General features: G+C 47.1%; 1 long non-coding RNA gene across 1 annotated transcript; it reads left to right on the top strand.

The window, feature by feature from the left end:
• Positions 1-14,187: 14,187 nt before the first annotated feature.
• LOC143925480 (uncharacterized) lies at positions 14,188-15,002 on the top strand. The gene is made up of 3 exons (XR_013261998.1): positions 14,188-14,296; positions 14,438-14,580; positions 14,798-15,002. It is a non-coding gene; the product is annotated as an uncharacterized LOC143925480 (long non-coding RNA).
• The last annotated feature ends 1,704 nt before the right edge of the window (positions 15,003-16,706 follow it).

The raw sequence follows: 16,706 nt of genomic DNA, 5'->3' as shown, positions 1-16,706 counted from the left end.
GGAGGCAACCATTTTCCCTAAAGCCCCATACACACGAGCGGACTTTTCAACATCCAAAGTCTGACGGAATGATTCCGTCAGACTATTCGATCGTGTGTGGGCTGCAACGGACTTTTGATTCGCAAAAGTCTGACAGACTTTAGAAAATGGAACATGCTTCAAATTTTTCCGACGGAACTCTGCCGGACCCAGTTCCTACCGAAAAATTTGCTCGTGTGTATGCTATTCCGACGGACTAAAACCGACGCTAGGGCAGCTATTGGCTACTGGCTATGAACTTCCTTATTCGAGTCCAGTCGTACGTCATCACATTCGAATCCGTCGGAGTTTGGTGTGATTGTGTGTGGCCAAGTCCGCTCATTCGAAAAGTCTGTCAGAACTCTGTCGGAACTCCGGCAGAACTCCTTCGGAAGTCTGTCGGACATAAGTCTGGTCGTGTGTACGCGGCATAACAGTCTCATGCACAAGCGAATGGGGGAAGATCTCCTGCCCAGAATTAGGCGCACCAGATCCCCAATGGCCAAGGCTTTTGGCCTTGGAAGAAACACCTTGCCCTAAACGGTGTCGATAAACATACCCAGGTATTCCAACTTGGTAGCAGGCTGTAGGGACGACTTTTCTAGGTTTATAATCCAACCTAGGCGCTGCAGGTGTTCTAGTGTTCTGGAAACACTGAGGTTCAGGAACGTTACTGTTTTCTCCATGAGAAGCAAGTCGTCTAGATAAGCCATGACGGCTATACCCTGAGCTCTTAGGTTTGCCAAGAGAGGATCCAGAATCTTTGTGAAGACTCGAGGGGCCGTAGCGAGCCCGAACGGCAAGGCCACAAATTGAAAATGACGCCGCTCTACCGCGAACCTTAGAGACTTTTGGTGTGCGGGAAAAATTGGCACATGGAAATATGCATCCTTGATGTCTATTGATGCCATAAATTCTCCCCCTTGCAGGGAGGAGACCACAGTGCGAATTGACTGCATTCGGAAGGACCGGATGCATAAAAAACGGTTCAGATCCTTTATATCCAGGATAGGTCTGACACTTCCATTTGGCTTTGGAACGGTGAAAAGATTTGAGTAAAACCCTGAACCATGTTCTTTTGGGTCCACTTCTACTATCACCCCCTGGGATAGTAAATGATCTAAGGCCAGAAATAGCGGTTTTTGCTTTACTGGGTCCCTGGGGGTCCTTGACCTTAGAAAGCGAGAAGGTGGAATCTCCTGAAACTCTAGCTTGTAGCCCAGAGATACCGAAGAGATCACCCACTTGTCCCGGATCTCTTCCCGCCAGACTTCCGCAAACTGCCGAAGCCTATCCCCCACTCGGCCAAGCGGGGGCGCCCCTTCACAAGGAAGCTTTTGGGCTCTGCTTGGCAGGCTTTCACCCCCAAGTATTTTTCTGCCCCTGGGCTCAGCCCTGAACCTTTCCTTTAGAGGAGGGTTGAGAAGGCCGTCACCACTGCTTAAAGCTTGATGCTCCGGGAGAGAGAGAACGCCTAAAAGATGGACGTTTGTTCCTTTTGACTGGAAGGAGAGTAGATTTACCCCCTGAAATTTTTTGGACGAATTTGTCTAATTCTTCTCCAAACAAAAGTTCCCCTTTAAACGGGAACCCAATCAAATGCTTCTTGCATGATAGCTCGGCTGCCCAGTTCTGTAGCCACAGGGCCCTTCGCATGTGTACCAACAGGAGAGACAAATGAGATGCCTGTTGGACAGAGTCCAAAATCGCATCAATCATAAAACACAGAATTTGAGGTATTTCTGCATAATTCTCCACTTTCTCACTGGGAAGGAGGCCAAGCATCTGCTTAACCTGTTCCTTGAGGAACTGACACAACCCCACGGCTGCGACTGTAGGTTGCACCACAGCGCCAATCATGGAAAAGGAGGCTTTTAATAATGTTTCCAACCTCTTATCAGTTGGATCTTTAAATACCTGAGCATTATCCAACGGACAGGTCAGGTTTTAATTCACGCAAGAAACAGCCGCATCAACAGATGGGACCCCCCCACTTCTTGGTGAAACTTTCCTCCAGAGGATAATGCATAGAAATCCTTTTAGGAGGAGCAAACAGTGTATCGGAATGTCCCCAATCCTCATACATCAATTTATCCATTAAGGGATGAATTGGAAAGGAAAAAGCAGTCTGTGGGATTTTCCTGACTCCCAGGGAAGAAACAGAGGACGTAGCGACTTCAGCAGCAGGCATTCTGAATGTGGTACGCACCAATTCAGTATAATACTGCGCCTGCTTTCTGAGCACCTGGGAGGAGGGGACCCTCTCCTCTTCCTCTGATTCCTCCGACTGCTCAAGATCCCTGTCCCAAGATAGGGATCTCTCCTCATTGTCAGAAGAATCATCTGAAAGAGGAATCTCAGCAGAGGGAGGGGATCTATCCCTTTTCCTGCTATCTTTCAGGGAAGCAGAAATAAAATTCATGATTCTCCCTTCAAAACCCTCAAATGTAGCCCTAAGGGAGTCCTCAGTGATGTATACCTGGGCTGAGACATTTAGGAGAGGCTGCAAAACCTGACAGGGGCACTGACTCATCCTGTGAGGCTGGCTCCAGTCTTGCAGGGGGGCATGGTAACTTACAGGCATTTTTAGAACCCCTGGACCTAGGCGGTGATTTACCAGTGCCCTTGTTACCTCCCCCTGAGACCCTCTTTTGAGGAGACATAGTCCTAAGCTACAAAGCAGAGGTACTAATACAAAGTGCAATCACTGTTGTGCTAAAAGTCTCACAATAAAATATATATGCTTAATACTGCACAACCTGATGCTGAGTAGGTGTCTAAGGTTTGCCTGTATCCAATCCCCTGGGGTGCTTACTGCCCACAGCTTCTGTGTCTCTCACTTACAGCCCCCTGACACTCTGGGCTTTTAAAAACTGCCGCCTGGCGCCTGCGCAGTACAGCGCCATGCACACCAACATGCACGGCTCACAACCACACTCCCCCCTCCTCCATTAGCCCGGGACCCTGCTCGGCACGCATGCACGAGGACCGCCGGAATCCAGGGGGGGAAAAGGAATCTCATCAGAGCTGCGTGGGACCCCCAGACTACATGGGACCCCTGTATTACCTTATTGTGGCAGGGACTGCAGTAGAGACGTGAGACCTCTGGAGAACCAGGCTTCACTGAGCGTGTGTACTGAAAGGCATGTAAGTATGCATCAGGCTGCTCTTACTCCCTCTAGTGGTGGAAACCAGGTAAGACATACAACTACTTAAATGAAGAAATCCATCATATAATTATATATAGGATTAACTTCCCTTACCTGTCCTCGCCGCAGGAATTGCTGAAAACAGACAGATTCCAGCCTTCACCCATCACGGCGGGCAGAGTTTGCCAACCTTCAGGTTTTTCTGGGGTTCTTTCTCAGAAAAACCTCCTACCTGGACCTTGTAAAAGACTCTGCCAGAAACTTTCGTGCCACATGTGTAAACAGTACACCAAGTCTGGTTTTCCCAGAGCCCAGTCTTCCAATAGGAGAGGACTTACAGGCCAAACCTCGTTGCTTCGGATGACGAGGCCCGGGTACCATACCATCTTGGGAGTCAAATATCGGCCCGAAATATGGATCTGATTTGTTGTAGCCCTTAGGCCCCCGCAGGGACCTGCACAGAGCTTTCTTCATAGCACATGTTATATGTGACCAACCACCATAGACACTGGCGAAAAAACTGAGGTGCCTCCCATATGGGAGGGGTTATATAGGGGAGGAACTCTCCTTAATTGGGGCTAACCAGTGTCCAATCACCAGAGGTGCCTATATAACCCACTATGTAATGAGCTCCTGTGTCCCGTGATGTATGATCATGAAAGGTCAATTTCCAGTGGTTCTTGGAGCCACCTGATCCATTTGAATACCGAGGGATGAAGTGACCACTAGTTGTCCTGAAAATGACGGGACAGGTGATCTGCCTCTCTGTTTAAATGACCCAGAAGGTACACTGCCTTCAGCTCTAGTTGATTTCTTTCCACCCACAACATAACCAGCTCCACTTCTCTCAGTAAAGAGATACTGTGCATTCTCCCTTGCCTTTGGATATATGATACTGCCATCCTGTTGTCTATGTGAACTAGGTCTTTCTTCTGGTGTAGGTGCTCTTTCAGATTCACTAGGGCTTGACAGACTGCCCATAGCTCCAGGATATTTGAAACCACTCCTTTTGCCGAGAAATCCCACCTTCCTTGAATCGCCAGGTGATCGCAATGTGCTCCCCAGCCTTTCGCACTTGCATCGGTGGCCAGGATGGTCCAAGGGCGTAAATGAAGCTGACGAGGTCTTGAAATCAACTCCCTCTTCGACCACCAGAGGAGACCCCTCTTCATGGATGCTGAAATTGTAATCAGTTGACTCAGTGACTTCTTCTTCCACTGGGTTAGGAAGCCCACTTGGAGACTCCTCAGATGCCAATGTGCCCAGGGTAACATTGGAATACAGGCCGACATGGTTGCGATTAGACTTAAACAATCCAACGCTGACAGGTGAGACAGCGCTCTTACATGACACATTTTTTGGACAATTGCTTCGACCTTCTGGGGGGAGAGAAACTGTTCCAACCGAAGTGTTGAAAAGAGCGGCAAGGTAGATCATTACCTGGGTTGGCGTCAGGCAACTCTTTTCTGCGTTCACCAACCATCCAAAGTCCTCTAGGGTGGACAAAAGAATTTCTCTGTGTTTTAGCAGCTGCTGCGGGTTTGAAGCTAGCAGTAAAACATCGTCTAAAAAATGAAAAACACATAACCCTCTCTCCCGGAGGAGAGCCAGGACTGTGATTAATACTTTTGAGAAAACTCTTGGGGATGTGCATAGCCCAAAGGGCAGGCATTGAAATTGAAGGTGAATGGTCCCTACTGCCATCTTCAGAAATTTCGGAAAAGCTGGGAGAATGAGAACATGAAAATATGCGCTCTGCAAATCCACTAATATTATCCAGTCTCCTAGTTGGACCATCTGGATGATCATCTGTAGAGATTCCATTTTGAAAGAGTCCACCTGGATGAAGCGATTTAATCTCTTCAGGTCCACTACCGGTCTCCATTCTCCACTCTTCTTGGGGACGAGGAAGAGAGGAGAATAGAAACCTGTGAACCTTTTGGAGTGAGGGATAGGCACTACTGCTTTCTGTTCTTGCAATAGGTGCATATATCTTCGCATTGTCTCCGCCTTTTGTACCGAAGATGGCTGCTTTGTGAGAATGAAAGAATCTTGTGGCAGACGACCTGTGAATGTCCAAAAATGACCAAAACGGACCGTCGACACCACCTAAGGATCCCTGCATCGGCTGGACCAAACCATGGAAAACTTCTTCAACCTAGCCCTCACTGGTAGAAGAGAGAGAGACTTGTTGTCAAAAGATTTTCGTCACCTCCTGGGGGTTGGCGAGACATCTCTGTTTGTTTGATTTTAGAAAGGTGGCTTGCGTACTTCTCCAATTCTTTTTAATGTCTCTGCTCTGCCGAAACTGAGAGAAGTTCCTATTCCTAGAGGACTGAAACTTAGAAGAAATAACTCTCTAGCATCTGACTCTTCTAACTTGGGGAAGTAGCCCCGACTTTCCACCTGTCACTCGAGAAATTGCTTTCTCTAGTCTATCCCCAAACAGAGCCTTCCCATCGAAAGGGATCCTGCACCAATTCTGTTTCGATGCTGCATCTGCTTCCCATGGTTTCAGCCACAAAGCCTGTTTCCCCATAATTGTGTGTAACATAGCTCTAGCTGAGTATCTCACTGTATCGATTGCTGCTTCCCCTACAAAGTCCACGGACAGTTTTAGTTCCTCCAGGCCCTTGATGATGTCATCTTTAGGCTCCTCCTGACGAATGGCTACTTCTATATTCTCTGTCCACACCTTGATAGCGTTGGATACTGAGGCTAGAGCTACTGCTGGCCTGCAAGCTCCTCCTGCCAACTGATAAGCCTTCCTTAGGTCTGAATCAATGTGCCTATCCAATGGATCTTTAAAGGAAGCTGAGTCCTCCATCAGTAGTGTTATGTTTTTTGCTAAACGCACCACTGCAGCATCGACCACTGGAGGCGTGTCCAGAAAGGCCGCCTCTGTTTCTGCCAACTGGTATAGCTTTTGGAGCCTGTTTACGGTAAAACTTTATCTGTTTTCTTCCACTCCCCTTCAATGAGATCCCTTATCTCTTCTATTAAGGGAAAAAAAAGTTTTTTTCTTCAGAAAGGGAAAAGGGGATTTAGATCTCTTCGGAGGCTCTTCAGTCTCCTCCCAACCAATTGCCTGCTTGACTGCAGCCACGAAAGGTTGTACCAGAGAAAAATTAAAGCCTGAAGGCTCTAGTTCTTCTGCCGAATCCTCAGATTCCTCCATGTCTCCTACGGACAGGGGCAGTGACCCTGAGGTGCCCACTACAGCCCCAACCGTTGATGGGCCTGGAAGAACCTGATCTGCAGGTTGTTGAGCTGGTGATGAATGCGTTAGCTCTGCTAATGAGTCCTTGACCACCTTCTTTATTAGGTCAGTCACTTGCTGTACTTCTGTCTGCTCCTGCTCCGCATACCCCCTAAAACAGTCATTGCAGAGCAGTTTATCTGCCATGGGGGTTGCTCCACATGCCTGGCATTTTTTGGACCTTTCCTGTCTTGTCGGACTGGGAGAGTGATGTCTTTAAGAGGCTGACTTCCTGCCCGAAAGGTGTCTCGAGCTAATCGATCTACTGTGATCTGATCTTGGCCGGGAATGGCTGCTGCGGTGACCAGAAATCCTGCTAGACATCTCTTGGCGTATAGGGCTTTAACAAAGTAACAGCATAAGGCACTCTTTTGTTTGAAAAAAAAACTATTTTTTTTTCATTTTTTCTTTTTCGGTGTGTGACCTTAGCTAAGAAAATGAGGGTCTTGATCGGATGGCGGCTGGCTCATAACTGTGGGACAGGCAAAGATCGAAAGACAGAAAAATAGACACTGGAGCAAAGAAAGGGATGTTTGAAAGAAAATGTTAACACCGACATAAGCTAATGTAAAAAAGGTAATTGCATTTCCCTGCCCCAAGGTAAAAAAAATATATATATATTTATATATATATATATATATATATATATATATATATATATATATATATATATATATTTTTTTTTTTATGTACCTCTCTGCTTTCCCCTATTCCTCTCTTTTTTATATATATATTGAACATAAATATATACCAGTATATATAAACAACATTATCCCCTCCCTCTCCTTCCTTTTCCCCTTTTTTTTTATATAAAAGTTATCAAAAGAAAACTTAAGACAATGACATATTGATCAAAAGCTCCTTAGCCAAAATAGCAGCGATTACCAGCTCAAGGGAGGACCTGAAAAAAACTACAGCCTGCCTATTCCTCCCTTTCCAGCTCTCTAAATATGCATACGCCGCCTGACCTTGTTTCTTTGCTCCACCCCCCAGTTCCTCCACCAGAAAGGGAAAGTTGTGATATGTTTTCCCATCAGCAAGATGGTGGGACGGGCCTCCGTACTGCGCATGCTCCATTCCACTCTGCTAAGCCAATCAGCTACAGCCCATGCCGATAATGCCAGCCTCCTGACGGCGCCTCGCTTGGCGCTCCCTTATCCACTGTAGCCACCAACGCTGAAGAGAAAAGGGAGATAGTAAGGAAAAAATAAATATCGGAGGGAGAGGAAAAAAGTACATGAAATAGGCATGAGAAAAAACAGCCTTAGCTGTTCCACTGCCACCGCCAGCTTAGCCTATCATGCAGGACAATAGTTCCAAAATTGGATACTTGCTGCTGCCCCAAAAGACCTTCGGAAGGGGCTCCCCTCTTATCAGCGCTGTTAGCAGCCCAAGATAGGGGACTGCATCTGGGAGAGGCTTGAACCCAGACGGAAGCTGCACATGGCAGAGGTAAGCACACCACAAACTATCCATCAGGTATGAAGAAAAATGCTGGTGGAGGGGAGAGTTGTCACTTTTATAACATATTAACTATCCTGGGGGGGGGGGGACTCCGGGGTGGAGCTTATCACAGGTATGCTGCCATGGAGGCACCAGGAAATAACATTTAAATATAACAGTCCCATCACATCAAGTCCACACACCCTGTTAGGATAGATGCCACCACAGCCAGTTGTTTTATAGTTCTTAATGTGGCTGAGTGTTTTATGGCCCATCATACAGATTGTTGGTCCTTTTGTTTTTATTTATTTTTACTTTTGAAATTCAAAGCAGAATGTGTGGATTGTGAAATGATGTGCCCCTTTCCTTGTAAGTGCAGTGGGTATAAGCATTAAATAAAAGTGTAGCGCTTCAAAAATGTGGCATATTTTCCGCCAACCTTATAAAGATATATGTGTATTCAGTAAATATTTCCAGTGAGAAATAGTGCACACACCATACAAAATCTCATGTACGTATTGCTTACTATATACAACTATATAGTTGAAAATTAATTCTATGAAAATAAGAAAACATTAAATCAAGAAATGAAAAAAATTCAAACGTGGAAATAGCAAAGTCTCTTATATATAGTGTCCGTGTATAATCCACAAATGTGTAGAAAAGATCCTACACCTCCTTCGTAGAGAATCATGCAATCACCACGTGATGTTCCCTCCACCAAGCGAAATGGACGCTTACCGTATTTAGTGGATCCACTCAAACTTATATTTGGACATAGGCTCATGTATATATACAGACTCCTTCAACAGTGCGTTTTCCAGAGGGATTCCAAATATGGTTACTCCATTCATATAAAAAGTAATTTTATATCACATGGGGCAACTTCTTACGAAATAAGACTTTGAAAAAGGTGATCATTTATGTCTGCCAGACACTCTTTTCCCTCCAGCTTGAACATGGACCATGTCATCAGTCACAAGCAGTTATGGCTGCCTTAGTACATGAGCGTGGGATAGAGCCAGGGTTCATCACAGTTTTTTTTTATAACATATCACTTCTTGTTTTGCCTGTTATGAACGGTGCTACCGAAGCTGAATATCCCTTCCATATATTACAAAAAGATATATCCAGATGCCCAAGTCAGGATCGAGTATGCATTTTGTCTGTATGGACATGTTTTCTGGATGTCCAGTGGCAAATGCTACTGCAAAGGCCACAGTAAAAAGTGTTATCAAAAGTAGTTTGCAAGTATAGAGTGCAGAATCTATAGAGAGTAACAGAGGAAATCATTTTTATAGGAGAGTCCTTATTAGAAGTTTTGAGGTTTTATTTTTTACACCCCCTACTGTCTACAATGTAGCGGACATAGAGTAAGAAACTAGCCTCCTAGGATGAAAGGGAGAGAGCGTGAGAGAGAGAAAGAGAGAGAGAGAGAGTGTGAGAGAGGATCCGGGCAACGGATCCAGTGCCTCCTCCCCGGTAAGCACAGCACCTAGGAGGTGCACATCCCCAGCCCACCAGTGTTCAACCCCATCACCCAGTACCCATCACCGGCACACTACCTCATATGGAGGAGGAAGGGGAACAGGAGGGTTCCAAGGGACCTCCAGGGCTAGGAAAAGAGGGTGCAGGGATAGAGGGGACCTAACGGGAAGGGGCCTGTGTTCGCCACAATAAAAACCCCTAAGGGGAGAGGGGGACCTTTACTCACCATACCAGGACCAAGTGGGCATCACTCCAGACAGAACCTCCTCGCCATCGAAGTGGGGGGCTGTCGGCCATGAGGGACGCTGTGACTCATGTCGAGACCCGGTCTTATGCGACCTTGTGAGACTTTAACTGGCAGGACAAGCCCTCGTCCAGTGGGGCTATGTAGCGGCCGACCTAACGCATAGCTGCGGTCTACACGCGCTCACTGCCCAGACTGGGGTGACCACTGGATCTCTTGTCCAGCCTGTTGCCCAGCCTGGCAGTTGATTGTAGATCCCCTGGAAAAATCCAGGGAAAATAAATAAATAAAATTGCCAGGACAAGAGATCCTTACAGGGAACTAGGTCCTAACTCCTGTAGCAAAGAGGGAGGTGTATATCACCTAGGACTGCCCATGGGCATAGCCAAGTCTTTTTTTCTGCCTAGTGTCCTACTCCTCTAGGGGGTGATATAACCCTATGGTTCTGAATAAAGAAGGCTGTGTCTGTCAATGAACAAAAGAGAAATAGGTTTACTCTGCTGGACTTCATTGTGTGTATACGGTCTAAATTATTTATGTCTATGTCTCAAGAGGGAAAATATTAGAAGTCTACAGGACACCTTTGGGGAGTTTATCCCAATTGATGCCCAATGTGTGCCTTTGCAGCCCCCGATCTTCTTTTGTTCCCCCTGCATGTTTTCATGCTCTTGGGGTGTCCATCCAGAACCTTCGTAGTTTTATCTAGTTTTGTTTCCCACTCCTAGCTGCTGTTTTACATCCTCTGAGACTCAATAGGGTTAAACACTAGTCCTGGAATTGCCTTCAGCCTTTCCTTTCCATCTACTATGTTCCTTAGCCCCACCTTTTGAGTCTCTAAGCCGCTTAGCCTTATGGTCTTTGGAGTCTTAGGTGATGTTCCATCGATCCCGGTGCATGCGCAATGGCACTTTTCTGTCCGCATTCCGCAATGGTGAGTGCTCTTAAGCTGGCCGCTCGAGGTTCACAATTGCTCGAGTCTGGGGGCGACCTGATGCTGTCTCTTGTTTTTATTGAAGGTATGGACTCTAATCTATTTGCTTATCTTCCTGGGTCCTTTGTGTTTCTGAATATTCAGTGAGATTCTAGCTACTGTTAGCAATGATTAGGGATGGGCGAACTGTTCGCCTGGCGGTTGGTTCGCAGCAACCGATCGGCGGACTATTGGCGCTGTTCGCCCGGCGGACTTACGTGTTTACTGTGTAAAAGAACTTTGACCTATGATGACACATCCATCATGGGGTACAGGACAGCCAATTGAGACATTACAGCACATGGACACTTGGACATTCCCCCTAACTTATAAATAGACCCGATCCGGTGGCCATTTTACATTCTTTCGTATGTCACTATAGGGAGAGGTTGCTGTGTGGAGCAGGGAGAGATTGCAGTGACCCAAATCGCTAGCTATTAGGTCCACAAAAGTTCTTTTAAGGACTGGTATGATATAGGTGTAGTTCAGTATATAGGTTTGAGGCACTGCTATTCAAGTCATTGTTGCAGCAGATTGTCTTTTGTCAGTGCTGAGAGAGGGACAGATAGGACGCTGTGTGTTGCAGAGAGGGACAGTCAGTTTAATCATTAGCTGTTACTATTAGGTCCACAAAAGTCCTTTTCAGGACTGGTATGGTGTAGTAGTACAGGATATAGTTTTGAGTGCTATTCAAGTTATTGTTGCAGCAGCCTGTGTTTTGTCAGTTTAAATAGGGACAGACAGGAAGCTGTGTGTGGCAGTGAGGGACAGTCAGTTTAATCAGTGGCTGATACTATTAGGTCCACAAAGGTCCTTTTCAGGACTGGTATGGTAATAGGGTTGTACACGTATAATATTCTTTCTTCCAAATAGGGAAAGAATATTATACTTGACTGCTGCTCTTCTGCTGCAGTAGTCCTTTATGAGTATAGGGACTGAGGTACAGTCTGCTAATCACAACCTACTAGTTCCATAAAGGCCCTTCTAAGGACTGGTAAGGTATAGCGTACTAGAGTATATAGGGTTGAGTGAGGTACAGTCTGCTAATCCTTAAGGACTGGTATAGGTCCACAATATATAGGGTTGAGGTGCACTACTGCTGACTGCTGCCCTATTCAGCAGCAGTCCTTTATCAATATAGGGACTGAGGTACAGTCTGCTAATCACAACCTACTAGTTCCACAAAGGTCCTTCTAAGGACTGGTAAGGTATAGTGTACTACAGTATATAGGGTTGAGTGAGGTACAGTCTGCTAATCCTTAAGGACTGGTATAGGTCCACAATATATAGGGTTGATGTCAAGAAGGTCAGCCCGATCATCCGACTGTCCCCGGAGGTTCTTTCCATAAAATCCTTGATGAAGGTGCCAGTCGGCGCACGCGGGTGCGCGCTAACGCATGTGGGCGCACGCTGGTGCGCGGATGTTCTGGTGGGCGCACACGGGTGCGCGTTAACGCAGGTGAGCGCACGCAGGTGCGCGCTGTTGCTGCCGGGCGCATGCGGGTCTGCGCTAGTGATGTTGAGCGCACGCAGGTGCGCGGAGAGGTTGGTGTGCGCGCGCGGGCGTGCGGGCGTGCCCGTGTGCGCGCGGGCATGCGGGCGTGCACGTGTGCGCGTGAGCGCACGGGCGCGCGGCGTGACAGCTCTTGGCGCCAAAGGGGTTATTTAAAGGGACCTGTTACCTTGCCTCCTTGCTGTCCGGTCTACAGCGTTTCTGAAGTGACCCCCTTGTACCTGCCTGATTCTCGTTTACTCCTATGACTCGGCTTACCCTAACTACTACCTGCTTGCTGCCTGCCCACGACCCCGGCTTGTCTGACGATTCTCCTGCCTGCTGATTCTGTACCTTTCCTGCCTGCCTGTTCCTGACCCGGCCTGTCCACGACTTCGTCCAGTCTGCTATTCGTCTGCGGTTCCTGCTTTCCAGTGTTCTACTCTATCTGTCTGAAGGTCTGCTGAGAGAGCCGTACTACAAGACACCTTCCCCGCTTCTTCAGTGTGTGTATTTCCTGCAGCTCCTGCTTCCTGCTGATTCCTGTTCCAGCCCACATCTTGCCCTCTTCAGCTCCCGGAGCCGGACTAGCCCTTGCACCAGTGTCCTGCCTGGCACTTGTGCCCCTTCCACGCTCTCGAACCTCTGTCTCCTCTACCAGGAGTTCCTGAGCCGGAGGAATACGAGTTGCCGCTCCCAGCATCCATGGGCTCAACCACCAGGTACGTGACAGTACCGGACAGCCATATCCGAGCCCACGCCGGGAGCCTCTCCGATGGATGAACTCTGCCGTCATCTTGCCGGGCTCACTCAGGCTGTAAAGAGCCTGCAAGAAAGGTACAATCGTCTGGAGGGCCAAGTTCAAACTCTGTTGGTGTCTTCACCTCCTTCACCAGGACCAGCCCCCACTCCCTCCGTGGTGATGCTGCCACCCGAACCAAGGGTCCCCACACCTGAGCGGTTCTCGGGGGACCGAAGCAATTTCAGGGCCTTCCGTAATGCCTGCAGTCTATTCTTTGCCCTGCAACCCCGGACTTTCTCGCTTGAATCCACTAAGGTGGGGTTTGTCATTTCCCTACTACTGGGTGAACCACAGTCCTGGGCCCACCGCCTTCTTGAGCAGAAGCACACCTCCCTTGATAACTTGGACTCTTTCCTCCAGGCTATGTCCCAGCTTTACGAGGACCCTCAATTGACAGCTACTGCAGAGGCGGCTTTGCACTCCCTACAGCAGGGCCGCAGACCTGTAGAGGACTATGTATCTGAGTTCAGGCGCTGGAGTTCCGATACCAACTGGAATGACGCTGCCCTGCGCTACCAATTTCGTGCGGGACTCTCTGAGAACTTGAAGGATGAGCTGGCCCGAGTGGATGTCTCAGAGACTTTAGAAGCTCTCATTAACCTCTCCATACAGATTGATAGGAGGTTAAGGGAGCGGAGATCAGAATGCTCTGCCGGTCCTTCCCGTCCAGTTTGGATGCTTCCCTGAGTTACCAGCTAACCTCAACCTGCTTCTTCTGCTCTGGTGACTTCTTCCTCCGATTCCTCTGAACCCATGCAACTTGGCCTCCTGCGGCCTTCTCTCACATCAGAAGAGCATTTGCACAGGAGGACTAACAACCTGTGCCTGTACTGCGGGGAACCTGGACATTACGTAAGGACCTGCCCAGCCAAGCTCCGTAAGTGCCCAGCCACTACCTCTGTTCCTGTACCCACTTTACCTGACAACGCTTCTCATTTGGCTGTTTCCACTCTTTTACAGCTTTCAGGAGGGAGTATTCGGGTCACTGCAATTATTGACTCTGGAGCTTGCAGTGGCTTTATGGACTTGACCTTTGCCATCAAGAACCACGTTCCCTTACGGCCCAGGGCAAAGGGACTTTCAGTGCACTTGGCCGACGGTTCGGTTCTTAAGTCCGGGCCAGTTACGCAGGAGACAAGACCCCTGTTGACCACCACTTCCAAAAACTATCAAGAACTACTATGCTTGGATATTATTGATTCCCCTTTATTTCCGATCATCCATGGCATGCCCTGGCTGAAAGCCCATAACCCTCAGATTGACTGGCGCACCGGGAAGATCAACTTCTCCTCCTTCTATTGTAATCAGCATTGCCTGATAAAGAATAGGATGATACTCTCCATTGATTATTCTGGACACCAGCTGTTACACCTTTGGCTTTTTTCGGATTCCCTGACATATTTTCAGGCTTTTCAATGTGGATCTGATCAGGTAGTTAACTCTGAATTTATTACTCAAATCATACACTAACCTATGCAACTCTTGAAGTTGCAAAATTTGAGCGACCTTTTGTTAGCACATACTTTAGTTTTCCTAATCCACTTTGGAAATCTTTTTTCTTTCTTCTTTCAGCATATTTGTAAACCGCTATTTGAAGCACCTCCTTACAGGCCCTTTTGAACTGGGTGTCTTTTCCTTATTTCTCCATTTTTATTGAGGATTTCCATACTGCAGTACACTATGTGATCTCCTTCAGATATGTGAATACACACTGGGTGAGTGTATGACCCCTCAGTCTTCCCGATTATTGACCAACCTGTTTTGTTTCCCCTTTTCTTTATATGCATATATTTAATTTATAACAATCCTATGTAATTAGCAATTAGTTTAATTGGTGTGTTTGTTTGTCTTGCCCACCAGTCTATTCTATACAATGATACAATGTACTATTTAATCTTTATTTTGTTCTATATATCCTTCTTTTTCATGCAGTTGTACATTTATTTAAAGTATCTAAAGCTCCTGAAGAAACTCGCCTTATGAGTGAAACATGTCGAGCACCTCGTTATTTTGATCGAATTTATCAGTGTTCTCTCCTGATCCGAATGTACTGTATGGAAATAATCATGTATTTATTGTGTTTTTAACAAAAATTTGATGTTTTTTGTATAATAAAAATTGTCTCTATATAAAATAACCATCTTTCTTCTTCTCTAAGAAATCTTTTTGAATGATTGTTATTTGATTTTTTCTTTTGGTTATTATATGATACCGGTAAAAGTCCCGTTGAGGTTAGTCACCTCCCCCCCTTGTTTCTCGTTTTACATTTGAATTTTGGGATGTGGTATCATTCAGTTTGGTAGGCTTCTCTTCATATTGTTAGTATTGCCTGATAAAGACTACCGATGTTTCTCCATCTTTGTTATGCCTGGAAGCTGACAAGGAAATTCACCAGTCCCTAAAGTTTATCATGAGTTCTTGGACGTTTTCAACAAGAAAGGTGCAGAAACTCTCCCTCCACATAGGCCTTACGATTGCCCGATCGAACTCCTTCCAGGAGCCGAAATCCCCTTCGGAAGGATCTTTCCCCTAACAGAGCTGGAGTTGGGACCTTGAAGACATATATTGATGAGAACTTGGAGAGGGGATTTATCTGACCTTCTACCTTCCCTGCAGGAGCCGGAATCTTCTTCGTGGAAAAGAAAGACCACTCGCTGCGCCCCTGTGTTGATTATCGGGAACTTAACAAAATAACTATCAAGAATCGGTACCCTCTACCTCTGGTACCCGAACTGTTCCAGAGACTGGGGACGGCGGCAGTATTCACTAAACTGGATCTCCGCGGGGCCTACAACTTAGTCCGCATCCGGAGTGGCGACGAGTGGAAGACTGCCTTCCGCACCCGGTTTGGGCATTTCGAGTACCTGGTCATGCCCTTTGGTCTGTGCAACGCACCTGCTACGTTCCAGCACTTTGTGAACGACATCTTCAGGGACTATCTCGATCTGTTCGTTATTATTTATCTTGATGACATCCTGATCTTTTCTCCCTCTCTGCCCGAGCACCGCGAGCACGTTAAAAAGGTGTTAACCAGACTACGTTGTCATGGCCTGTATGCGAAGCCAGAGAAATCTGTGTTTGAGCAACAGAGTATCCAGTTTCTGGGCCTGATCATCTCTGTGGAAGGCATTCAGATGGATTCACAGAAAGTTTCCGCCATCTTGGACTGGCCCGCTCCCTCTGATAAGAAGGGCGTTCAACGTTTCGTGGGCTTTGCCAACTTTTACGGAAAATTCATTAGGGGTTCTCTACCATCATCTCCCCCATTACGAAGCTCAGGAAGCAGGGCTGTCGTTTCCATTGGACTTCCGAAGCTCAGGAAGCTTTTGTGGCCCTCAAGGACCTGTTCACTTCGGCATCAATCTTGAAGCATTCTGATCCAGCCCTGCCTTACATTTTAGAGGTTGACACTTCTGAAATTGCTGTTGGGGCAGTTCTTTCGCAGAGACAAGATTCCAAGGCTCTTCTTCATCCGGTGGCGTTCTTCTCCCGTAAGCTTTCTGAAACTGAGAGGAACTATGATGTGGGAGATCGGGAACTGTTGGCCATCAAATCAGCGCTCGAGGAATGGAGGTACCTTCTGGAGGGAGCAGCACACCCCATCCTCATTTATACCGATCACAAGAATCTCGAGTATCTAAAGGTCGCTAATGCCGCATACACACGAGCGGACTGTATGGCATACTTAGTTCGTCATACAATCCGACGGACAGTCCGTCGTACTTTCCACTGAACGGACTTGACCACACACGGATGCACAAACAGTCCGTCTAAAGCTTGCGCGATGACGTGTACAGCACGTACGACGGGACTAGAAATAGGAAGTCCAAGACACAGCAAA

The sequence above is a fragment of the Lithobates pipiens genome, unplaced genomic scaffold (assembly GCF_037356315.1).
Source record: "Lithobates pipiens isolate NorthernLeopardFrog02 unplaced genomic scaffold, aLitPip1_a1.2 Scaffold_22, whole genome shotgun sequence".
Classification (NCBI taxonomy): Eukaryota; Metazoa; Chordata; class Amphibia; order Anura; family Ranidae; genus Lithobates; species Lithobates pipiens.
This window is presented reverse-complemented; position numbering and strand designations above follow the sequence as displayed.